The 26,989-nt window shown below is 38.3% G+C and overlaps 1 long non-coding RNA gene across 2 annotated transcripts; it reads left to right on the top strand.

The window, feature by feature from the left end:
* Position 1: 1 nt before the first annotated feature.
* LOC138748202 (uncharacterized) lies at positions 2-26,467 on the top strand. 2 transcript variants are annotated; one of them, XR_011347866.1, is made up of 5 exons: positions 2-160; positions 21,260-21,288; positions 21,466-21,613; positions 23,414-23,463; positions 26,268-26,467. It is a non-coding gene; the product is annotated as an uncharacterized lncRNA (long non-coding RNA). The 2 variants fall into 2 exon arrangements; XR_011347865.1 differs by lacking the exon at positions 21,260-21,288.
* Positions 26,468-26,989: the final 522 nt, after the last annotated feature.

The following is a 26,989-nucleotide window of genomic DNA, read 5'->3' as shown; positions in this document are numbered from 1 at the left end:
ATTCTGATTGGCTGACCGAGGTGCCACTCAGGCTGTTTCTCTCGTGCCCACTCTCCGCCCGGTCTGTGTCCGGGTGGAGCCATGGACAGGGTTGGCGGCGTCTGTGTGAGGTGTTGGAAGATCTGTCACGATCTCGGCTTAACTCTTGATAGAACAAAACGTAAGCATCTGAAGGATTGTCTCTAAAGTAAGACGTTTGATTTTAAGTAATGCTTTGATATATAAATTACAATGCAGCTGCAATTGCTGGGAAACGTCTCCACGGTTACCACGCCGCCGTTGGCATGGGAGTCGGGTGTTACCTCCTGCGGTGACCCGTGGTGAACTTGCCGATCCCCAGGTACCTGATTAATTGCATTCTTGACAAACTTCCAAGAAAGATTAAAGTTTACAGCCTTTATCATTGGCATTAATGATTGTGCAGATTAACATTTTGCTCAATCGCGTGGAATGTTCAACAGTGGAATATTCAGGAGAGAATTTATCTCCTCTCCCCATCATCAATAAAAAATTGTTTGCAGACAATGCTTTCAAGTTTAAAGAATGCCAGAGTTGGTCGAAACATTTGTTTTAGACGCTGGTCGTAATCTCGATGGATTATTTCCAGGAACCTGGTTGCCGCACAGATCTGACAGAAAAGGCCAGACCATGGATGGGTGTGGAAGCATGGTTTCGGTGGGCAGTGCTGCCTCTCCACTCGTTCTTTCTGATAGAACCTTTGACTCCATCCTTCACTGCCCACGTTAGTCTTAAATTTGTTTCATGGTGGCATGCAAGCCATGATCCTTCCCAGTGGATCCTCAACAGAGGCAAACTCATTGAAGATAAGATCATTGTCATGTCACCTTTATTTGTTGTTCATACCATACTCACATGGTAAAGATGAGAGCGTTTCTCCAGGAACACGGAGCATATTTACATAAATGTAGGTTGGAATAGGAGTTCAATACATTTAAAATATTAAGACATACGTTAACATTCCTCGGTACCCAATCCCTAAGTGTTCTGGGAATTCAGGAGTCTGATGGCTTGGGGAAAAAAAACTCTTGCCCAATCTGGACGTATGGGCCCAAGTGCTCCAGTAACTCCTACTAGATGGCAAAAGGGAGAATGGTTTACTTGAGGGGTGTGTGGAGTCCTTCACAATGTTTATTGCCTTTCTCCTCTATCGAATGTTGTAGACGTCATTCATATAGGAAGAGAGACACAAATGATCTTTTCCGCTGATTTCATTATCATCTGCAGGGTCTTACGGTCCAAAGAGGTACAACTTCCAAACCAGGCAGTGATGCAGTTGCACAGGATGCTCTCGATACATCCTCTGTAGAGTGTAGTGAGGATGGAGGGTCAGAGATTAACTTTACTCAGACTTCACAGGAAATTGAGGTGCTTCTGGGCTTTCTTGACTATAGAGCTTGTGTTAAGGGACCATAAGAGGTTATCCACCGAGTTAACTCTAAGGAACTTGATCCTCTTGACAACGTCAATGGTGGAGCCGTCAATAGTTGGCCAAGTGTGGTCCCCCCGGGCCCTTTTGAAGTAAACAACCATCACTTTTTTTTTGATGTTCAGATACAGGTTGTTGGCTCTGGACCAGTCTATTAGCAACTGCACTTCATCTCTGTACACTGACTCATCAAGCCCACCACAGTTGTGTTGTCAGCGAACTTGATGATGTGGTTCAAGGTGTGTTTAGCTGCAGTCATGGGTCAGCAGAGTGAACAGCAGTAGACTCAGCACACAGCTTTGTGGGTTTCCTGTGCTTAGTGTGAGGGTCTTAGAGATGCTGTTACCAATCCGGACTGCTTGAGATCTCCTTGACAAGAACTCAAAAATCCAATTGCAGAGGCAATTTAGACCCAGCAGGCTCAACTTCCTTATCAGCTACTGTGGTTCGATTGTGTTGAATACTGAGCTGAAATCAATAAACAGCAGTCTTTGTTTTCCAGGTGGGTGAGGGCTAGATGGAGGGCAGTGTCAATGGCATTGTCCACAGAGCAGTCGGGTCTGTATGCAGGGGGATTAGTGATGGCAGCAGCAGGAGCTTGATATGCCCATAATGAGCCTTTCAAAGCATTTCTTGATGATGGGCATGAGTGCGAAAGGGTGGTAGTCATTGAGGCAGAACACAGCCAACTTCTTCGGCATGGAGACGATGATGGTGGCTTTGAAGCACCCTGCCATTCAATCCTGAGGTGACCTATTTTCCCACTCAGCCCCACTGCTCCGCCTTCTCCCTATAACCTTTGATGCCCTGGCTAATCACGAACCTGTCAATCTCTGCCTTAAGTATACCAAATGGCTTGTCCTCAACACCTGTGGCAACAAATTCCATAGATTCACCACCCTCTGACTAAAGAAATTTCTCGACAATTTTTTTTAAATTTTTTATTTTTCACACCATAAACCACATTGACCATGATACATACATTTTCCTTTTCAAATATATACAGTGTCATTTCCTCCCCCCCATCCCTCCTCCCATCCCACCCTCCCATCCCACCCTCCCTACCTTCCCCCCCATCCATTTAAAGTACAAAATCTAAAATACATTAAACCAGTCAAACAATGTTGTCATTCAATAAAAATAAACAAGAAATTCCACTGAGTCAATTCTTTTCATTTCCTTCTCCTTTCGTTAATTTAGGTAGTGAATGTCCCAGGTAGGTTTTCTCTATTGTGTTTCATGTAAGGCTCCCATATTTGTTCAAATATTTCAATATTATTTCTTAAACTATATGCTATTTTTTCTAATGGAATACATTTATTCATTTCTATATACCATTGTTGTATTTTCAAATTATCTTCCAATTTCCAGGTTGATATAATACATTTTTTTGATACGGCTAGAGCTATCTTAACAAATCTTTTTTGTGCACCATCCAAATCAATTCCAAATTCTTTGTTTTTTATGTTACTTAGGAGGAAGATCTCTGGATTTTTTGGTATATTGTTTTCTGTAATTTTATTTAATATTTGGTTTAGATCTTCCCAAAATTTTTCTACTTTCTCACATGTCCAGATTGCATGAATTGTTGTTCCCATTTCTTTTTTTACATCGAAAACATCTGTCAGATACTGTTGGGTCCTAGTTATTTAACTTTTGAGGTGTAATATATAGCCTGTGTATCCAGTTATATTGTGCCATACGTAACCTCGTATTTATTGTATTTCTCATCGTTCCAGAACATAACTTCTCCCATGTTTCCTTTTTTATCTTTATATTTAAATCTTGTTCCCATTTTTGTTTAGTTTTACCATTTGTTTCCTCATTCTCCTTTTCTTGCAGTTTAATATACATGTTTGTTATAAATCTTTTGATTATCATTGTATCTGTTATCACATATTCAAAGTTACTTCCCTCTGGTAACCTCAGACTGCTTCCTAATTTGTCCTTCAAGTTGGATCTCAGTTGGTAATATGCCAGCACTGTATCTTGAGTTATATTGTATTTATCTTTCATTTGTTCAAAGGATAATAATCTATTTCCTGAAAAACAATTTTCTATTTTTTTGATCCCTTTTTTCTCCCATTCTCTAAAGGAAAAGTTATCTATTGTAAAAAGGGAGTAACTTATTTTGCGTCAATATTAGTTTTGGTAATTGGTAATTTGTTTTATTCCTTTCTACATGAATCTTTTTCCAAATATTGAGTAGATGATGTAATACTGGAGAACTCCTACGTTGTACCAATTTTTCATCCCATTTATATAATATGTGTTCAGGTATCTTTTCCCCTATTTTATCTAGTTCTAATCTAGTCCAATCTGGCTTTTTCCCTTGTTTGATAAAAATCTGATAGGTATCTTAATTGTGCGGCTCTATAATAATTTTTAAAGTTTGGCAGTTGTAAGCCTCCTTGTTTATACCATTCTGTTAATTTATCTAGTGCTATCCTTGTTTTCCCCCCTTTCCATAAAAATGTCCTTATTATTTTCTTTAACTCCTTCAATTTCTTATATAATTCTTTTATTGATAGTTCTGGTTCTGTTAAGTATACTATAACATCATCTGCAAATAAACTGATTTTAAATTCCTTGTCTTTTATTTTTATCCCTTTTATATTATTTTCTGTTCTTATCAATTCTGCTAGTGGTTCTATAGCTAACGCGAACAATAAGGGTGATATTGGGCATCCCTGCCGAGTTGACCTGCTTAAGTTAAATTGCTTTGATATATATCCATTTATTGTCACTTTCGCCAATGGCCCCTTATATAATGCTTTAATCCAATTAATATACTTCTCTGGTAAACTGAATTTTTGCAATACTTTGAATAAATAATTCCATTCTACTCTGTCAAAGGCCTTCTCTGCGTCTAAAGCAACTGCTACTGTTGGCGCTTTACTCCCTTCTACTGCATGAATTAAGTTAATAAATTTACAAATATTGTCTGTTGTGCGTCTTTTTTTAATAAATCCAGTTTGGTCTAGATTTACCATTTTAGGTACATACACTGCTAATCTGTTTGCTAATAGTTTAGCTATTATCTTATAATCTGTGTTAAGTAATGATATTGGTCTATATGACGCTGGTGCGAGTGGAAATTTCCCTTGCTGTAGTATTACTGTAATTATTGCTGTTTTACATGAATCTGGTAAGCTTTGTGTTTTATCAATCTGGTTGATTACTTCCACGAGGGGAGGAATTAATAAATCTTTAAATGTTTTATAGAATTCTATTGGGAATCCATCCTCTCCTGGTGTTTTATTATTTGGTAATTTTTTTATTATCTCTTGTATTTCTACTATTTCAAATGGTTCTATTAATTTATTTTGTTCCTCTATTTGTAATTTTGGTAGTTCAATTTTAGTTAAAAATTCATCTATTTTGCCTTCTTTCCCTTCGTTTTCAGTTTGGCATAATTGTTCATAGAATTATCTAAAGTTTTCCTTGATCTCCGTTGGATTATATGTGATTTGTTTGTCTTTTTTCCTTGATGCCAATACCATTTTCTTAGCTTGTTCTGTCTTAAGCTGCCATGCTAGAATTTTGTGCGTTTTTTCCCCTAGTTCATAATATTTCTGTTTTGTCTTCATTATGTTCTTCTCCACCTTATATGTTTGTAGTGTTTCATATTTTATTTTTTTATCTGCCAATTCTCTTCTTTTAGTTGTATCTTCCTTCATTGCTAATTCTTTTTCTATATTTACTATTTCCCTTTCCAACTGCTCTGTTTCATGATTATAGTCCTTCTTCATCTTGGTTACATAACTTATTATTTGCCCTCTAATGAACGCTTTCATTGCATCCCACAGTATAAACTTATCTTTCACTGATTCCGTATTTATTTCAAAATACATTTTAATTTGTCTTTCAATTAATTCTCTAAAATCCTGCCTTTTAAGTAGCATGGAGTTTAATCTCCATCTATACATTCTTGGAGGGATGTCCTCTAACTCTATTGTCAATATCAAGGGTGAATGGTCCGATAATATTCTAGCTTTATATTCTGTTTTTCTTACTCTATCTTGCATACGAGCTGATAACAAAAATAGGTCTATTGTTGAGTATGTTTTATGTCTACCCGAATAATATGAATATTCCTTTTCATTTGGGTTTTGTTTCCTCCATATATCCAAAAGTTGCATTTCTTCCATTGATTAAATTATAAATTTGGTTACTTTGTTCTTTCTGTTAATTTTTTTCCCGGTTTTGTCCATATTTGAATCCAAATTCAGGTTGAAATCCCCTCCTATTAATATGTTCCCTTGCGTATCTTCTATCTTCAAAAATATATCTTGCATAAACTTTTGATCTTCTTCGTTAGGTAAATATACATTGAGTAGATTCCAAAACTCCGAATATATCTGACATTTTATCATTACATATCTCCCTGCTGGATCTATTATTTCCTCTTCTATTTTAATTGGCACATTTTTACTAATTAATATAGCTACTCCTCTAGCTTTTGAATTATACGACGCTGCTGTTACATGTCCTACCCAATCTCTCTTTAATTTCTTGTGCTCCAATTCAGTTAAATGTTTTTCTTGCACAAATGCTATATCAATTTTTTCTTTTTTCAGTAAATTTAGCAGTTTCTTCTTTTTGATTTGGTTATGTATTCCGTTAATATTTAAAGTCATATAGTTCAGTGTAGCCATTTCATACTTTGTTTATCTTCCCTTTCCGTTTCTCCATCATCACCTTTCCTTCTTATCCATTTCTGCTTTCTTGTTTTGAACACTTTATAAGACAACATTTCTAAAACATCAAACATTTTCCTTATTCTCCTATTTAAAACTTCTTTAACCCCATTCTCCCCTCCCCCTCCTGACTTGCCCTTTATCCCTTGTCGGGCAACCAGATCTCCCCTCTCCATTTGGATTTGTGAATTCACTCGCAAATGTCAACTGATTTTGCAGTGACCGTAACTCCTCCCCACCCAGCCCCCCCCCCCCGGAAAAGATCTCAATTTTCATATGTAACAAAGGTCACTCTTTTAATTCCCTCCTTATTTCCTCTATTCCCTTTCCCTCCCTTATTAATTCTTGTCTATATATATTTTTCTCTAAATACGGATACATTCATGTATACACACTATATATATATACACACATATACCCCTTTACACACATACATATAGTTCGTGGTCATTTTTACTCTCATTACATGTCTTCATCTCTCTGCTTGTTTTATAGTTGTTCTGCAAATTTTCTTGCTTCCTCTGGATCCCAGAATAGTCTGTTTTGTTGCCCTGGAATAACTATTTTAAGTACCACTGGGTACTTTAACATAAATTTATATCCTTTATTCCATAAGATCGTTTTTGCTGTATTGAACTCCTTCCTCTTCTTCAGGAGTTCAAAACTTATGTCCGGATAAAAAAAAAAATTTTGACCTTTATATTCCAGTGGCTTTTTGTCTTCTCTTACTTTCTTCATTGCTTTCTCCAATATATTTTCTCTTGTTGTATATCTTAAGAATTTTACTAAAATGGATCTTGGTTTTTGCTGCGGTTGTGGTTTTGGGGCTAAAGTTCTATGTGCCCTCTCTATTTCCATTTCTTCCTGTAATTCTGGTCTTCCTAGGACCCTGGGGATCCAATCTTTTATAAATTCTCTCATATTCTTGCCTTCTTCATCTTCCTTAAGGCCCACTATCTTTATATTATTTCTTCTATGATAGTTTTCTATTATATCTATCTTCTGAGCTAACAGCTCATGTGCCTCTAATTTTTTTATTAGATTCTTCTAATTTCTCTTTTAAGTACTCTACTTCCATTTCTACAATTATTTCTCGTTCTTCCATATTTTCCACTCATTTTCCTATCTCTGACATGACCATTTCTATTTTATTCATTTTTTCTTCTGCATTCTTAATTCTTCTTTTTATCTCATTAAATTCTTGTAATTGCCATTCTTTCACTGATTTCATATATTCTTTAAAAAAAGATATATCCATTGTCTTGCTTTTCTCTTCTTCCATTTCTTTCTGTTTTTCTTCTTCTTCCTCTGGGTTGACCATCTGTTGTTTCCTTGTTTTCTTTTTACCCTCTTCTTTCTTGTTGTCGTTATTTTCTGTGTTTTACACCTGCTGCTGTGTTGCAGGTGTATCTCTCAGCTGTGGAGATCGACTCTGCAGCTGTTCCTCCCTCAGTGTGTTTTTTTTCATGCGCATCGTGCATGCGCGACTCCTCGTGCATGCATGGTTGCGCACTTTTACTCGGCTCTGTGAGCCATTTTTGTAGTCCCGAGCCCGGGACTTCCACTGACCTGAGGGAGCGGGCTTCTCTCTCCGCGGCGGGCCTCTTCAGACAGGTAAGGCCTTCACCTTCTTCTTCCGACGTTCTTTCTTCCTCTTTTCTTCCCGTTTTCGACTTTTCTCTCTTCGCTGCCATTTTCTTCTCACCTTTACTTTTACTTTATTATAAATTTTAATCTTGTACCTTTGTGCTTTGTGTGTTTTTTTTAACTTTTCGGGATAGGGCTGGAATTCCCTGACTGGCCACTACTCCATCACGTGACTCCTCCCCTTTCTCGACATTTCTAAGTTGAATCTTCAATCTTGAAGTTGTGGCCTGTTGTTCTATAGTCAAACTCTCCCACCATGGGAAACATCATTCTACATCTACTCTGTCCATGCCTTTCAACATTTGGAATGTTTCAATGAGATCACCCCTCATTCTCCTAAATTCCAATGAGTACATGCCAAGAACCATCAAATGTTCCTCATCTTATAACCCTTTCATTCCAGGAATCATCTGTGAGGACCTCCTCTGAATCTTCAATAATATAAGCACATCCTTTTTAAAATGAGAAGGCCAAAACTGCTCACATTACTCCAAGTGAGGTCTCACCTGTGCCTTATAAATCTTTAACATCATATCCCTGCTCTTAATGTTCTATTCCTCTTGAAATGAATGCCATTTGTGCATTTGCCTTCTTCACCACTGACTCAACATCCAAGTTTAACTTCAGTCGATCCTGGACGAGAATTCCCAGGTCCCTTTGCATATGGGTATTTTCCATTTTCTCCCCATTCAGAAAATAATCTGCCCATTATTTTTTTCTACTCATGATCGTACACTTTCTGATATTTGTTTTTCATTTGCCACCTCTCTGCCCATTCTCTGAATCAGTCTAAGTACTTCTGCACCTTCACTGTTTCCTTAATAACACCTACTCTTCCACCCACCTTCATTTCATCTGCACACTTAGCCATGAACCCATTTATTCCATCATTTAAATTATTCACATACAACATAAAAGAAGAGCCCCAAAACTGACCCCTGTGGAACACCACTAACATCAGGCAGCCAACCAGAATAGGATTCCAGAGATGAGGGGGTTAGACTATGAGAGGAGATTGATTCATCTGGGGCCATAGTCAGTTGAATTTAGAAGAATGAGAGGGGATTTACAGGAAATATATAAAATTATGAAAGGTATGGATAAGACATGGAGTTAAATTGTTCCCTTTGGTGGGGAAGACAAGAACTTGGGGACATAGCCTCATGATTCAGGGTAGGAGATTTAGGACGGAGATGAGGAGGAACTGCTTTTCCCAGAGGATGGTGAATCTTCCTTAATGAATATATTTAAGACAAGGTTGGATAGATTTTTGCATAGTCGGGAATTAAGGGATATGGGGAAAAGGTAGGTTGGTGAAGTTACAAGCAGCCAATGTGGAAGTCTACCTCAGATGGCTGGTTAAATGCTTGCTCAAGAAGATGTGGAGCAGCTACATGGAGTACATCTTCTTCCATGAGTTGCAACCCTTTCGCTGCAGTTTTCTACCACTCATTTAATGGTGGGACCTTATTGAACAACCACCATTCTGCAAAACCCGCATCACATTGAACATCTTGCTCCACCAAGTCAAACTAAAAGCTGGAGCGTAAACATGTTTTTTTCCAAATAACGCTGAGTTATTGCCCTTAATCATATTTCAGAGGCGTGTGCAGTTCACACACATCAGTCCCTGTGTTTTAAGTTCATTTATCCATTTAGCCAAAAAAATCGCAGCAGCGGGTCGCGCTGCAGGAGTTCATTGTAGAATTATATGATATTTCTTTATCTCCTGCACTAGCTGAGGCCTGATAAGCAAAGTTACTTTGGAAACGAGTGTAACTCCCTCCCCTTTTCCCTGGTTGTAACAGAAAGGGCTACAGATCGCATGGCAAGAGCAAGAACACGAATCTCCTTCCCTTCCTGATATTAGAATTGCTTCTGATAGTGGGAAAAGCAGTTTGACAAGTTGATAAGTTTTGCTAGAATTTTGTTTTTCTCCTCAGTCCTATACATAATCTCGGTAGTTCAATATTGAGCAGGCAGGGAAGTTCATAGCTTTCTGGAGGGGGAGGGGGAGCAGCCAGATGTCGTGGTTCACGTGGGGACCAATGACGTAGAGAGGAGTAGGGATGAGGTCTTGAAGAAGGAATACAGGGAGTTAGGAAGGAAGTTAAAAAGCAAGACCTCAAGGGTTGTAATCTCAGGATTGCTGCCTGTGCTGTGTATCAGAGCGGGTAGGAATAGGGGGATTTGGCAGATGAATATGTGGCTGAGGAGTTAGTACAGGGAGCAGGGGTTCAGATTTGTGGATTATTGGGGTCTCTTCTGGGAAAGGTCTGACCTCTCCAAAAAGGCTGGGCTGAACCTGAACAGGAGGGGTCCAATATCCTGGCTGGCAGGTTTGCTAGAGCTTTTTGGGTGGATTTAAACTAGTTTAGAAGGGGAGTGGGAATCAGAATGTGAATGCAGAGATTAGGGTCAAAGGTAATCAGAGTGTTATAGTCGAGAAAGAGGAAAATAATGTGCAGCAAAGAAGACAAAAAGGACAGGCAGGTGAAAAGGCAAGATAATTTGCTGTACAATGGAAATACAGAGAAATTGATAATAGATACTAGTCCAAGGGTACTGTACCTAAATGCACAGAGCATGAGGAATAAAGTAGATCACCTTGTTGTATAGCTACAGATTGAAAGCTATGACCTGGCCATCACTGAAACATGGCATAATGATGGATGTGATTGGGAGCTGATTGTCCAAGGGTACACAGTGTATAGGAAGGATAGGCCGGTAGGTAGAGGGTGTGGTGTGGCAATGATATTTAATCACTAGAAAGAAGGGACAAAGGGAAAGAAATGGTAGAATCCTTATGGGTTGAGTTAAGAAATGGCAAGGGTAAAAGGACCCTATTATATACAGGCACCCAAATGGAAGCCAGAGAGTAGACTATGAGCTAAGTTGGAGAGAGAAAAATGTGTCAAAATGAGAATGTCAAAATAATTATGGGGGATTTTAACATTAAAAATGATTGAGAAAGTCAGGAAGGTACTGGATCTCGGGAGAGAGAGTTTGTAGAATGCCGACAGGATGACTTTTTGGAGCAACTTGTCGATAAGCCCACCAGGGGATTGTCAGTTTTAGATTGGGTGACATGTAATGAACCTGAGGTGATCAGGTAATTAAAGGTAAGAGAACCCTTATTCTTCCTTAGGAAGAATGATCATAACATGTTAGCGTTCAGTTTCAAATTTGAAAAGGAAAAGCTGATATCGGGTGTGTCAATATTTCATCTTTTTCAACAATGGTACATAATTTAATTTATATAAAGATTGCTACTCAGTATTCATAATTATTCCTAAATATTTAATTTTATCCATCCATTTCAAATTAATGACATTTTTATAAACAAAATAATCTCCTTCACCTACCAGTAAAATTTCACTTTTATTTCAATTAACTTTATACCCAGATAATGATCCATACTGTAATAAACATTCCAGTAAATGCAGCAAAGATTGTTCCTGATTCGTTAAATATATCAAAACATCATCTGCAAATAAATTAATCTTGTACTCTTTGTCCAGAACTCTCATCCCTTGTATCTGCTCATTTTCCTGTATTAATTGAGCTAATGGTTCAATGATCAACGCAAACAGGGCTGGTGACAATGGACAACCCTGTTGAGTAGATTATGTTAACTTAAATGACGGCAAAACCTGTCCATTTGTCACCACCCTAGCAGTCGGGTTTATATATAAAGCTTTAACCCAGCCAATAAAAAAGGGGCCAAATTTAAACTTTTCCAAGACCTTAAATAAAAAATTCCATTCGATCCTATCAAAAGCTTTGTCCACATCAAGTGCAACCACCATTGGTTGGACTGTTGTCGGTAGGCATTGATCAAACTAATTAATCAAAAAATGTTATCTGAAGCATGTCTATTTTTAATAAAACCTGTTTGATCTACATGTATCAATTTGGGTAAATATTTAGCAATCCGATTTGCTAACAATTTAGCTATTATTTTATAGTCCACATTCAATAAAGAAATAGGTCTATACGAAGACATCTTTAGTGAATCTTTATCTTTCTTTGGAATTACAGTAAGTAAAGCACTAGAAGAAGATTCTGGTAACTCATATTGTTCAGTCACTTGTTGTAATACCTGCCAAAACACCGAGGATAAATCCTCATAAAAAATCTTTATAAAACCTGTAATCACCTGGTGACTTACCATTAGGGATTTCCATCATAGCTCTCTTAATTTCTAGATCTGTGAACGGAGCTTCTAAATCTATAATATCCTCTTCATCTAATGCTGGTATCTTTAATGTAGATAAAAAAGAATCAATAGATCCATTATCCTGATTCCCCTCAGAAGTATATAATTTTTTATAAAATGAATAAAACTATTCATTGATTTCCTGAGGTTTATAAGTAACTGCTGAATTCTTTTTAACAGCATTAATAACCCTTGAGGTCTCCTCTTTTTAACTGCCACGCAAGTACTTTATGCGTCTTCTCACCCCACTCAATATCGTTGTTTGGTTCGATTAAGTAAACATTTAAATTGATGTCTGTAACGTATTATATCGCAATTTCAATCTAGTCAAAGCTATCTTCTGATCTTCTGTCACTCCCTTCTGAAATTCCTTCTCCAGTTTATCAATCTGCTTTTTTAATTTAATAATTTCAGCCATATACCCTTTCTTAACTTTAGTAGCATAACTAATTATTTGTCCTCTTAAATAAGCCTTTAACGTATCCCATACTACAAATCTACTTTGAACAGTTAACATTTTCCGTTTAAAAAAAAAATCAATGTTTCTTAAAAAAAGCAACAAACTCAGGTTTTTTCAACAACATTGTATTAAACCTCCATCTATAAGATGGACGTATCACCTCCAAACTTTCATAAGAAAAAAATAATAAAGGATGATCAGATATTACTCTACCTTTATAGAGGCAATATAAAGGTATTGCCTGAAATACCTTTCCCTGTAAATGTGCCAATATTAAATAAAATCTATTCTAGAAAAGGAATCATGCCTAGAAAAATAAAAAGAAAAATCTTTGTCTGTAGGGTTAATCCTTCTCCAAATATCTACCCAATTTAAGTCTTTCATTAAAGCCCCAATTTGTATCGCCATCTTTGATTTTCTAATACAATTTGGAGATTTATTCATCAATGGGTCCAAAACACAATTAAAATCTCCCCCAACTAGAATATTTTCATTTGCCTGACTTAATAGCAAAAAAGCGTCTGAAATAAAACATTCGTCATTTACATTAGGTGCATAGATATTAAGTAAGGTCCAAAATTCATTAAAGATTTTACAGTCCACTTTTAAAACCCTCCCAGCATTCCCCTCTACAGTCTGTAACTCAAAAGATAGATTCTTATGAATTAAAATCACTATACCTTTTGCCTCAGAGTTAAATGAAGAAGAAAAAACATGACCAACCCAATCTCTTTTCAATTTCAAATTTTTTTTTCAGTCAAATGTGTTTCTTATAAAAAAGCAATATTAATTTTCATTTTCTTAATATAAGCTAAAACTTACTTTCGCTTAATTGGATTATTTAATTCCTTGAACATTAAAAGTTGCAAATTTCAAACTAGACATTTTAATAAACTATCAATATAAGCACGTAATACAAAAAAAATGCTCTCCTGTTAATAAACAAAATCTACTCTCCCTCTCCATATGTTATAAAAAAGTTAATATGAAAAGAAAAAAAAGAAAAAAACACCTAAAGGTAGTAACTCCCTCAAAAACTGGGTGTGGTACACCCTACCAGTGGCAGATGACTATCAAAGATATCAGTGTCATCCACCTCCCCCCAGCCAGAAATACAATATATATAATAATGTAATTCAACATCATTAATATATTCAGCCCTGGGACTCCAGTCCCAAAGATTGATTCGAATCTTCAACATCACTAGGACTGTGTGTCAAAGCCTCCTTCTTCCCATCATTCCCATTCTTTTCATTTTGTCCATTTCCATGTCCATTGGCCCTTATTTTAGGTGACGACAGTGAGATTCTTCCCTGACCACTTAGATCCGGTAACGAATTAGCAAAAACCAATGCATGGTGATCATTCTCAAAAAATTGAGATTGATAATTGCCATAAAAGACTTTGAACACTGCAGGGTATCGAAAAGCAAATTTATATCCTTTCCGCCACAACACACTTTGGCCGAATTAAACTCGCGTTGACATCTGATAATTTCTTGACTCAAATCAGCATAGAAGAAAACTATTATTCTGACTCATCATTGGAGATTGACTTTGTCGGGCCTTCTGTACCGCCAACCGTAAAATCGTTTCTCTATCCTGATCATTCAGGCACCAAATTAATACTGCTCATGATGGTTGACCCAGTAACGGTTTCCTCCTCAATGCTCTATGTGCCATTTCCAATACCAAACTACCCGGAAAGAACTCTTTATCTAACATCTCAGGTATCCAATCATTAAAAAATTTTATTGGATGCCCACAATTTCAACATTATTTCTCCGGCTTTGATTTTCCAATGAATCAATTTTTTTAAATAATGCTCTCTTCTGAATTCCCCAATCCACGAACAAATCTTCCACTTTTTCTATTTTTTTCTTTATTACGTTGAACTTGCTCTTTACATTCAGAAAAAGCTGTCTCAAATTTTTAAATATTCTTCTGTACCACATCTACTGAATTAAGGCATTTATTAACATCTCTCTTAAGCGTAGATAAATCTTCAGACATTGTAGATTGCAGTTGGGTCATTTGATGAGATGTAGTATCCACATAATAAGCAATCCCTTCCAGCACAGTAAAAATAGAGTTCAGTCCGGATTCCATTGCTGCATCTTGAGACCCACCTTCTTGTGAACTAGCTGTGTAAGGTAAGTCCTCTTCTTGTTCCATAGTTGTCAAGACTTTCCCAATGCGGCTGCGGGTTTGGACACCCGACGCAGCCCACTCACGTTCCATCAGATCGCAGACTCTGGAAGCACTGGGCATGCCCAGCTGAGCCAGGGGCTGCGCAGGTGCGGTCTCCAGCACCTTCCTGCGCTTCCCCCGATGGTAGCACTCTTTGTTCCTTTGGATCACCTGCGTGCCCGACTTTATGAACGCGCAGGTCATCAATTGGTTTCTTCAACAAGCTGGCGGCATCTTGCAGGGAAAAGACCAGCGCCGGCGTAATATTCAACCTGGCTAGAGTTCTCTGCGGCTTGGAGGCTCCCAACGGCAGCTCCGTGGTTCCAGCTGGACAGTTAGGCCTCAGTTCTTCAGCACTTTTAAAAAGTAGTTTTTTCTGTAGTTGAACCTTAGGTTTTTTAATATTAGCTGCCATTATAGACAACTAATATACTTAGAAACAGAATTAAAGCGCTTATATACTTAAAGTTTAAAAATGGGTACTTAAAAAAAACTGGCTGGGGAGGATTAGGATTGCACATCTGTCCTCTATGCCATTTTGCCACGGCCCTTCGTGTGTCAATATTTCAGTGCAACAAAGGAAATTACAGTGGAATAAGAGAGGAACTGGCCCAAGTTGACTGGAAAAGTAAGCTAGATGGAGGGACGGCAGAGAAGAATTGGATGATATTTCTGCAAGAAATAAAGAAAGTACAGGATAGATATATTCCAAGAAAAAGGAAAATTATGAATGGAAAAATGGCACAAATGTGGCTAACAAGAGAGGTTAAGGATATAAAAGAAAAGGGGAGGGCATACAAGGAGGCAAAAATTAGTGGAAAAACAGAGGTCTGGGAAACATTTAAAAACTTACAGAAAGAGACAAAGAAAGTCATTAGGAAAGAAAAGATGATTTAGGAAAGAAAAGATGATTTATGAAAGGAAGTTGGCAAATAACATACACAGGATGCAAAGTTTAAAAAAAAATATAACGAGTAAAAGAGAGACACGGGTCTCTCTCATAGGACCGATTGAAAATGTCGCTGGAGAAATTATAATGGGCAACAAAGAGATGGGAGAGGAAATAAATGAATATTTTACAACAGTCTTCACTGAGGGAGACAATAGCAATATACCTGATAGTTAGAGGTCTCAGGGAATAGAATTAAATAGAGTCAAGATTACTCGAGAGAAAGTGCTTGGTAAGCTAAATGGATTAAAAGATAGATAAGTCATCAGGACCAGATGAGGTACATCCATGGGTTCTGAAGGAGGTGACTTTGGAGATTGTGGAAGCATTGGAATTGATTTTCCAGAAATCAATAGACTCTGGCGTGATTCCGGAGGATTGGAAGGTTGCAAATGTTGTTCCACTGTTTAAGAAAGGAGGGAGGCAGAAAAAAGGAAATTTGTCTGACATCAGTAGTTGGAAAGTTACTGGGAATCGACCCTCAAGGTCAAGGTCATGAAAGAACCTCGAGGTGCATGGCATGATAAGACCAAGCCAGCATGGTTTCATGAAGGGAAGATACTGTCTAAAATTATTGAGCAGGCAAATGAGATTTCTTGATTCTTTTTTTGAAAGCAAAAGTCAGCGTGGGTTAATATAGAATTGAATGAAATAGGAGAGGGAAAAGCAGAAGAATTTATATGCAAGTGGGAACTGAAATTGATGGTTGGTGATAAGGATACACTATTATTGAAACATCTGATGAATATTAGGAGATAAAATAAATGATGAGATTGGTGTAAGAGGGTCTATATCACCTAAAATGCCTTTGATTCAAAATTCTCATGTCCTTTTCAAAGCATAATCAATTTTTGAATATTTAGTTTCTTCATGGAATCATAAATATTGAAAATTGTTATGAAAAAGGGTCAATTAATGTCATTTGAGCAACTGAGAAATAAAATATAGTATAACTCATAACACTTTTTTTCTACTTTCAATTAAGAGCATATTTGAGGGATAAGGTAGGACTAACCATGTTGTTGCCTATTTGTACTGTAGTAGAAACTTCTTTTTTGGAGAGGAATTGTTAAAAAAGTTTATTACAAGTAGGAACTCACAAATGAAGAGTTCATAAGTCAAGACAGAGGTGGGAACAGATCTGAAGATTGTAATTGATGAGCAAATATGAGCAGATTTATGTCAGGATTGTATGATTGTATACTATTAACGCAAGATATAGTTTAATTTAATATAATTTTTACATCAGTTATATCTTACACTACAAAAATTGAATAGATTGAGATCAGATTTATTGGGCCAATGCTTTAGGTGCAGTGAAAATGTCAGCACTTTTTTGCATTCACCGTCCTAACGTGAGGCCTTTTTTGGCAGATTTACAGAATTTTTTTGGAACAAGCTACAGGAATTGTTTTTCTTCAAAGTCCGGATTTATTTTTTATTAGAAAATATCGAAGGAACAAGACCTAAATTAAAATTACCTATATATCAATTGGAATTTGTTAAATTAGCGTTGGCCGTGGCGAGGAAATGGATTGCAGTCGCTTGGAAATCTGATATATCTTTAGATATGCCAAGACAGCATGCAGAAATTCAAAGTTGTATTCCTTTGGAAAAAAATTACATCTAGCTTGAGAAATAAATATGCTATGTTTTTGCAAATTTGGTGCCCATACTCCAAAATATTAGGATTAAATTTGTAATAATGTCCTCTCTATGCCTCTGAACCTGCGAGATTCTCCTCTGAATTATATATGTGTGTTTGGGGACATCTCTCTGTGCAATCCTAAAAATTTCCTTTCTTTTCTTTCTCTGTTTATATAGCTATATTATATCTTTTATATTAACTATTCTGAGGGAAGGTGGGTTGTGGGGGTGTTTGGGGTTGGGGTGAATACCATCATGTATGTAATTTTAATTTGTTTCTTTTGGAACCTGTATAATAATATTAATTTTGATTACTGCATGTATGGAAATTTTTAAATAAAATATTAATTAAAGAAAGAGAAGATCCTGCCTGACCAACCTAATGTAATTGTTTGAGCAAATTTCATAGGATGAACCAGGGAGAGGCTGTGAATGTTGTGTATTTGGATTTATAATAGGCTGCTTAATAAGATGAGAGTGCATGGAATTACAGGAAAGATTGGATGGAGTATTGGCTGATAGGCAAGAAGCAAAGTGTGGGAATAAAGGGATCCTGTTTCAGTTGGTTGCCAATTACTAATGGTGTTGGTCTTTTTATAATGTATATTGATGATTTAGATTATGTATTGAATGGTTTTGTGGCCAAGTTTGCAGATGAGAACAAGGTAGGTGATGAAGTAGGAAGTGTTGAAGAAACTGAAAAGTTGCCAAGAGACGGGCAGCTCAGGAGAGTGGGCAAAGAAATGGCAAATGAGATACTATAGTTGTAAACTTTGGAAGAGGACATAAACAGGCAGATTATGATTTGGATGTAGAGAAAATACAAAATTTAGAAATGCAAAGGGACTTGGGGGGACCTCATGCAGTTGGATCGGCAGTAAAGAAAGCGAGTGCCATGTGGCATTTGTTTCCAGGGGAATAGTGTATAAGAGTAGAGGTGTTGATGAGGCTCTATTGAGCACTGGTGAAACCTCATTTGGAGTACTGTGTGCAGTTTTGGGCCCCTTATCTAAGAAAGGATGTTATAATGTTGGAGAAAGTACCGAGAAGATTTATGAGGATGATTCCAGGAATGCAAGGGCTAACATATGAAGAACGCTTAGAGGCTCTTGGACTGTATTCACTGGAGTATAGAAGAATGAGAGAGAATCTCAAAGAAACATATTGAATGCTGAAAGGATTGGACAGAGTAGATGTGAATAAGACGCTTCCCTTGGTGAGTGAATCCAGGACAAGAGGGCACAGTCTTAGAATTAGAAGGTACGCCTTTAAAACAGAGATGAGGATAAATTTCTTTAACCAGAGGTCATGGGTTTATGGAATTCATTGCCACATACAGCTGTGGAGGCCATATCATTGAGGGAGTTTAAGAGGGAGATTGATAGGTATCAAATTAGTCAAGGTATCAAGGGACATGGGGAAAAGGCCGAAATTTGGAACTGGATGTGAAAATAGCTTAGCGAAGCACACTTGATGGGCTAAATGGCCTATTTTGTTCCTTTTTCTTGTGATCTTGTGTGACATTAGCCCCTTCCCTTCAAGTGGTGCCCACAGCATGAGCCCTGGCTGCCACAGGTAAGCTGGTGCTTGAGGCCTGACATCTGCGCTGCTGACGTCAGGCCTTAAGAGGCTATTTTGTTTTGTTAGCATTGGGGCAACCGCAGAAACACAGTGATTTCAACACCCAGGTAAAAAGTAATTTAAATTTTAAAAGTTATTACAAGTTTTAGTTATTTCTTTTGTGGAACTCCTGCGCCTCTCCTGCGGAACCCTGTTTGGGAACCGCTGTCCTAACTAATGCACCAGCATTAAGAATAAGCAGTTTAAAAGACAAAGGCAGCACAAAATGTAAAGTAATTCCCATTATTTACAAAATTTAAATTTAATTTCAAATTCAAACCCCGGTTGCTGGTGCTATAGCAGCATTGTGCTAACCATAATTAACCCCCTTCCCCCAAGTTTACAAATAAAGCCTTACTAATATACTTAAAAATATATTTATAATGTTACAAGATCAAACCAGCAACTACAAATAAGGCGTATCACACAGGGGTAAAGATGAACAATTACTTTATTAACAAAAATTCACCTTCAAACTTTAATTAAAAATCCCCCTTTTATAACAATGCCCACTGTTTACTATGGAAATTTCTATAACAGTATAAAACTAATAAATTCCCCAGCCTAAATATAACATATGTAATTAAGTCTAAGTTATATTTCCAACTAGCCCACAGAAAAACTTAGACACAAAACAAACAGAAAACACACAAGACTCACAAAACTTTGATCTCAACTGAAGCAAAGATCATAAACAAAATTCAGTTTGTTTGGTAAACTGAAGCCAAAAGATCTTTGAGAGAGAGAAAGAGAGAGAGAGAGCACAAAATTTGAAGTCTTGTGTTGCTTTCAGAGAGAGGAACCACTGGCTTGGTCCAGATCCTTTTGGCTGCCTTCGGAATTTTCATCCCTTTTGAAATCCCAATATTCTCAACTGTCCTCCAGACCATGACTCATGCTCTGGGCCTTCTTCCACTCCATAGCACCCCCAGTGGTGGTTTATTGTCCAAGTTCAGAAATTTTTAGATCATTTTCTGCAAGTGCTCAGTCTTTCTCCTGCTCTCTCAGCAGTCCACCTTCACTTTGGCTCTCAAAGTCAAACTGTAACTTTTTAACACAAAACCATACAACCCATAGGCCAATACACAACACAGAACTCTGTAACAATAAAGATAGACTCTAACTAAGCAGGGATAAGGAGACAATTTAAGAGGGTCGCCCCAATGGCGAGATGCTTCACCTTCTCTTCGTCATGGGTTCACCATTTTATTTAAACACATCTTTATTCAAACAGTTGCTATAAGCAAATCATGACCATTGGCTGAATATTTGCTCCTATCTTCACCAAAGGTTTTGTGTTACTTGAGAGAACATTTACTTTCACAATTTTAAACTTTTATTTAAAATTTTATTTATTTAAAATTTTATTAATTTATTTATTTCCTCTTTTTTTTGCTGGCAGTTAAGGTTTCCGGTTGATTGAATTGAATTCCAGATAGTAGGGATTCCGCTATATATACATAAATCTGAATGTATTTCATTTAGTTACAATTGAATTTGTGTCATGGAGGCGCAGTTTGATGATATTTAGACATGGAGATTCGCTAGGTCATTGTCAACTGAAGGACACATCTTCATCATATTTGGTGTTGAATACTTAGCATACAAAAGATGCCTAAAGGGTTGAGTTTATTGACATTCTGAAAAATCAGTTTCACTGAAACAAAGACCTTGATATACTATTTATTAGAGGCAATTGGACAGGATTATATTTTGCAGAAACATGATCTCAATGAAGTTATCCAATGGATCAGGAGGCAGGGAGCCAACAAGTTTGAAGAAATAACTATATAGTCTGATTTTAAAATATGAAGATTATTGTGCATGTGCAGTTTTGTAAGACAAAAAGTTGCTGTGCAAAATATAATTTGAGGCTGAAGTACAAGACTAGATAATTCTTGAGCTCAGTTAACCCTTTTGTAACTTGCCTGGAACTCACCATTCTGTTTAACTCACTATTTGGCTTTCATAGCAGAAAGCATACCCAGCGAGATTAAAAAAAAATTTAGACATACAGCACTGTAAAAGGCCAATTTGGCCTCACGAGTCTGTGCTGCCCAATTTTCACCCCATTTACCTACACCCCAGTACGTTTTTGAAGAGTAGGAGAAAACTTGACCCCCCCCCCCCAAGAGAAAACTCATGCAGACATGAGGAGAATGCACAAAGTGGTCACAGACATCGTGGGATTCGAACCCAGGACCGGTCCCGTTCGCTGGCAATGTAAAGGCGTTGCGCTATCCACTACGCCAACTGTACTGGCAGAAGAGGAATGGCCTCTTCTGCCAGCACAGTCTCAAACATATATTATATATTTTTCAGTTAGTTACTTATTGATTTTTACTGGCATGATGTAATTGTATTGTGTTTGGTATTTTTAGAACCTCCTTAAAGCTGCAGAACTCTGCAGGTGAGTAAATTGGTGGTAGAGCATTGAGAATAGCCTTATCACAGCTCTCGAGAGTCACATTCGATGTGACTAACCTCAGCTGTGTCTGGAGTTTGCTTATTTTCTGTCATTGCATTAGTTTCCTAAGTTTTGTCTCATTTTTGGCTTCATTGTATGTTAAATTCCCTTGTAATGCAGATCAATTGAAAAAGAATCAAGGAAAATTGATGGGCATACATGAGAGAATGTTGCAGAGATACCTGGAAATAAAATAAGAAGGATGAGAATTAATGCACTTCTGGGAGTGGGTCAAGACCCAATAAACTGAATGGCTTCCATCTCTGTTGTAAGTGTAAGATCCTGACGGACTTCGTCTTTGCCTGAAACAGCAACATGACTGAGAATGAGCAGAGGGCATGGGGAACATTTTTGATGTTTATAAAATCATAATGGAATAGATAAGGTAAATTATCATTGTCTTTTTCCCAAGGGATGGGAATCTAAAACTTGAGGATATACATTTAATAAGAGTGGAAAGATTTAAAAGGGATCTGAGGAGCACCATTTTCACACAGAGAATGGTGGGTATATGGAACGAACCAGAGAAAGTGGTTGAGGTATGTTTAGTTATAATGTTTAAAAGACATTTAAATAGATACTTTGATAGGTAAGGTTTAGAATAATATCAGCGAACTCAAGCAAATGGGGCTAGATTGGGAAGACAAATTTTGTCAGCAAGGGCCTTCCTCTCTACCTTGGTCTCCCATTTTGGTGTCCCCTCCCACATCATCACTGACAAGGGTGTGCAGTTCACTTCCACCTTGTGGACAGAACTATCCAAACTCCTGGGAACTGAGCTCCATCACACAACTGCCTGTTACCTGCAGATCAACAGCCTGGTGGAGTGGTTCCATCGGCATCTAAAATCTGCCCTCATGGTTCGCTTCAAGGGTCCAAACTGGGCGGATGAACTACCCTGGGTGCCCCTGGGAATTTGCACGGCCCCCAAAGATGACCTGCATGCTTCCACTCCTGAGTTGCTTTATGGACAGGCCCTCACCATGCCAGGACAATTCCTTCCCAATCCCACTGGCCCAGCCCAAGGCAAGGAAGCCATACTCGTGCACATACGGGAGAAACTGGGTTCCCTTGTCCCTCTACCACCCTCATGGCATGGTCAGCCCCTCACATATTCTTGATGTTTTGTGCTTACTTATGCCTTCATATTGCAGGGGTGGACACTGAGCAGCTTTTCAACATCCCTACAAGGGACCCTCCATAGTGCTCCGCAGAACGAGTTTCACTTTCACTTTAGATATTGGGGCAGAGTGGAATTTTTCACATTGGACCGCCTGAAGCCGGCTCATTTGGCTGAGACCTAGCCAGTCAAAGAACAGCAACCAGTGTGCAGAGACAGGCTTCCAAACACCAGGATGCCACCGATGCCCGTTCTGGGGGGCTTGGGGGTTAGTTATGTAGCAATGCGCAACGATGCTATGACACACCGGCCTTGCTTGATGCGCACGGTCAGCAGGGCAGTCGCATTAAAGATTCCGCTCCAGAACGGAAGTTGGCTTGTGCGCTTGTGTCAGCATGACACAAGCAGCGGGATGTATGTGCGGTCCAACTGCCAGCCTGATAAGCGAGTGCATGAAGTTTAAATAAATATTCTGCTGTGACACTCGAGTTAACAGCCTGCATTTTCAGTGTGTCTGACTGCTCTCTCACAGCCTGCTATATTTTATTCAATAAATTATATTCAGGGAATACAGTACTATCCGTACATGTTTTACTTTACATTCATGGTGCACCAAATCAATACATTCATTCTGTCCTCAAACCAATGCATTTATTTGCAATGCATCAAATCCACTCATATTTCCTTTTTAAATTATGCATTCAGGAAATGTTTTAGAGTTTGTTCATCAGAACCCAGCCTCTCAGTGACTGGTGGCGACAGGACTTTAGATTGAGGTACTTCCCCGTAGCACCTTTCAGACTGAGACTCCGACTGCACAGGAAGAATCAGATGGGGAGGGCCCTTTCACTGTTAGCCAAGTGAGGTCTTGGTGCTTGTTGGTGAATTCTGACAGACAGATTGCTTAGGAAACAATCCTCAATAATCAATTGTGTCCTTCTCTCGCAGGGCTTGCAGGACATTTGGTGCTGACAATGACCTACTGGACATTTTTAAAGGTATTTTTCCAAGTGAACTTTTTACAATGGACAGGTTGTGTGACAAGGTCTAACTGAATCGAATTTTCCCAAGTATCTAGGTCAGTCCCATCCTTTGCAGTGTGTCAGACCGATAGACAACTTGAAGCAGCCATACACAAAGGTAACCATCAGACTGAGGGGATTGTTAGATTTATGTCTTCCCTATTCTATGGGCACTTGTATAACTTGACCCAATTGCAATCTCCAAATGAAATGGTAGACTGCTTGGGTGACAAGGCGGGCAGGTTATAGACCTTACCTGTGCCATTTACAGCAACACTGAGAGCAGCATGCACCTGATGATTAGGTTCTTGCTTCTAATGAGAAGAAACTGTTCTCTGGTTCTAATTTTTGTTTTTACCTTGGCGAGGTGGTCCAATTAATTCTCGCTACATGCCCTGGATCCTTCCAGCGAGATACTTGGCACCTTTAGTTAATCAAACCTCACAGTGAAGAGAAACAGAGGATTTAACCAAAGAGCATGGCCTCGCTCTTCCTGTGATTGACTGTGCCCACTAAAGCCAGCTCAAACTGTTTGCAAATATGAATTAATCTACGGAAGGCATCCAAGCATAACGCAGTGACGTTGGACACCCAACCACTGCATGGAACAGCTTAGGTCTGTGTTTCAAGAAGTACTATAAAATGTAGTAGTTCCTCAGGATCTTGGGATGACTGCCATACTATATTTGAAACAGCTTACAAGACAAAAGAGAAACACAAAAATAGATGCTGCAATAGTAAGCAAACAATGAGATGCTGGAAGAGCTCAGCGGATCAGGCAACATACACGGGTGGAAATGGTTAGTCGTGTTATTGAGATTAAGAGTCCTAACCTGAAACATTGACCGACCATTGATGCCTACTGATTTCCTCCAGCATCTCATTGCCGACTGACTTCTAGTACTAATTTGGGGAATCTCAGACTCTATCATATTGGGGGTGGAAGGTGATTGTTGGGTTGGGTGAATAGGAACTTTCCTTTCTTCATTTATGTTAGCTGTGAAAAGGTTATAAAGACAGCACTGAGGTTGAAGTCCCACAGCTGGGCAAAAATTAAATTAAAACCTCATTCAAAGACAGGATCTGTGAAAACATTGTTAAAATCTATTATTCCCCAACTGCGATGCCTGCTTCACACTGGACTGAAGCTATGATGGATTCTCTCAAGAACATCTACCTCATAAGAACCTCAACTTTGGTTTGATATGACCACTCCTATAAATTTGTCAGTATTCCACATCTGATAATTTTCACACACTGCCAGCTACAGAATGTTGCAGATACGTGTGCTCATTGCAACCGCGCATTACCATCTCTTAAATGAGATGATGATACAAAACTCACATCAGCAGTCCTTTGGCTCACACTCTCGAGAACAAAATGGTGGTGATTATTGTAGAGGCAGTAACAGAGGGCCCAGTACCAGCACAGATGTCATTTAAGGTGATCCTCCTAATCCTTCTCTTATACCACTCTCGTATTTGGAAGAGTATTAGGTTCGGTAGGTTCACAGAGGTGAATCTGGACACAAATGTTACAATCACATGTAACTTATTATCACACGGGAAACAAATGGAAGAACGTTAAATGATACACAATTACTAATTTGTGTAAGTGACAATACAGATATTCACCTCTGACATTAGTTGGACTCTGACAACAGTAAACCTATATTTGACCCTGCCCACACACTAAAAACAGAGACTCTTACACACACACATCTGCTTCCCTGATCATCAGGGGTGCAGCTGTACTGCAAGTATTGATCTATCACAATACTGTGGCTCAGCTTCAGTGCAGTGCACACCTTACCTGTGACCCTTTGAGCAACATCCACAGTAATGACCTGGCATGGAGTGGTGTCCGGGGCTTGGACTATGGGGCAGAGAGAGTAATTATACTCTGCGCTGGTGCTAAATACAGTGCTAATCTCTGCTGCTAGCCAAAGATGACCCTAGGTGATTTAAATTAGCCAATGGGGAGGTCTGCACTAATTAGTGGCTGGAGTCCAACCTTGATTGACAGATGATGTGACTTCTAAATAAGTTTCAGATAGGGAGGACACAAGACTACCTGCAATACACACATCCAGACAGGCAAGGAGGTCACTCTTCCTCCACACACAACAACCACTGGTATCACTTTTCCTTCAGACACCCAAGATCTCTTAACTGGCATGATCAAGAAGAGAATAATGAAGAGCTATCTCCATCATTCAATGTATAACTTGTGGTCAGCAGCTTAGCTACTGCCAGTTTGCTTTGTGCAAAAATTGCTTGAAGGCTGAATCTGCACCTGGTGAGTCACCAGGCATAAGTAAAATGCAGGCAGTGAGCAGAGGGAAATGGTAACCCATGAGCCACACCACAGACACTTGAATGAAATGTCTGTAGGAAAAGTTGATAGATACATACAATTTACTGATGGGTTAAGAGGTTACTGAAGTGATTGCAGAAAATGTCCAGAAGCATGAGGCAATAAACCTTCTCTTTGGGTATGCATGCAATCTGGAGCTTGTCTTTATTGTGAGACTGTAGTTATTTCCCAACCAATGTTACACGCCCAGTGTTGATTGGAGCAGAAGAACAGTGTTGCAGTATAAGTTGAAGCATCTTCAATGTTAGCTCTGATTAATGCTGTTATTACTTTGGTATCAGTGTTAAAAGGAGTTCATTCAGTTACACTTGTGGGTTTTTAACATATGACATTAAATGAATCAACATGATTCAATATGATGGCAGTGGATTTACATGATCATTTTAAACTCTGTATTGTTCCAGCAGTAACAAACCAAGAACTTGTGCTGATCGTTCCAATTTGCTGAGATCCTGTTTCTCAGGAAGAGAATGCACTTATGGTATGCACAGCCATTTTTGGCGTTCATGCTCTCAAGCCGTTTGGAGAACAGAAATCAATTGTATATTACTTTTATATCCTTGTCTGATAATGTTATATGGACAAATAAAGATGATTTTATCTACAGTTGTGTCATGTTTTGTTATTGATCTTGAATTAAGATCAAATCTTAGGTTAGATCTCAACTATTCTCTGAAGACCTACTCAGGTGCTTGAAAACCACTCCATTTGTTAATGTATGTGTACTAGAACTGTGGTATCAGCTGGGCTTGTATGCTGTGTTTATGTCATTGTAATGCCATCAGCTTCCATGCTTATATGTGTGAAATGCTTAGACGACATGGAATGATTACTTGCTGCACAGTCTCCTATCCCATGGTCTTATGGTCCTTAACAATGCATTCTGAAAATGCAGAGGATGTACAAAATATAACAAAATCTTCTTAAAATATGTGTGTGTGGTATATTTTTAATTCATGGGATCGGATCTTGAAGAATGGACCTATGCTTTCTTTACATTCAGTTCCAGTGCAATAGAAAGTAAAGTGAAATTAAGCAATATTAATTTACTTTCATGGTCGTGGTCTACATGTCAGAAAGTTTGTGTTCCGTTGCATGATTGGGATAGATTATCTAAGCAATCTTT

The sequence above is a fragment of the Narcine bancroftii genome, chromosome 1 (assembly GCF_036971445.1).
Source record: "Narcine bancroftii isolate sNarBan1 chromosome 1, sNarBan1.hap1, whole genome shotgun sequence".
Classification (NCBI taxonomy): Eukaryota; Metazoa; Chordata; class Chondrichthyes; order Torpediniformes; family Narcinidae; genus Narcine; species Narcine bancroftii.
This window is presented reverse-complemented; position numbering and strand designations above follow the sequence as displayed.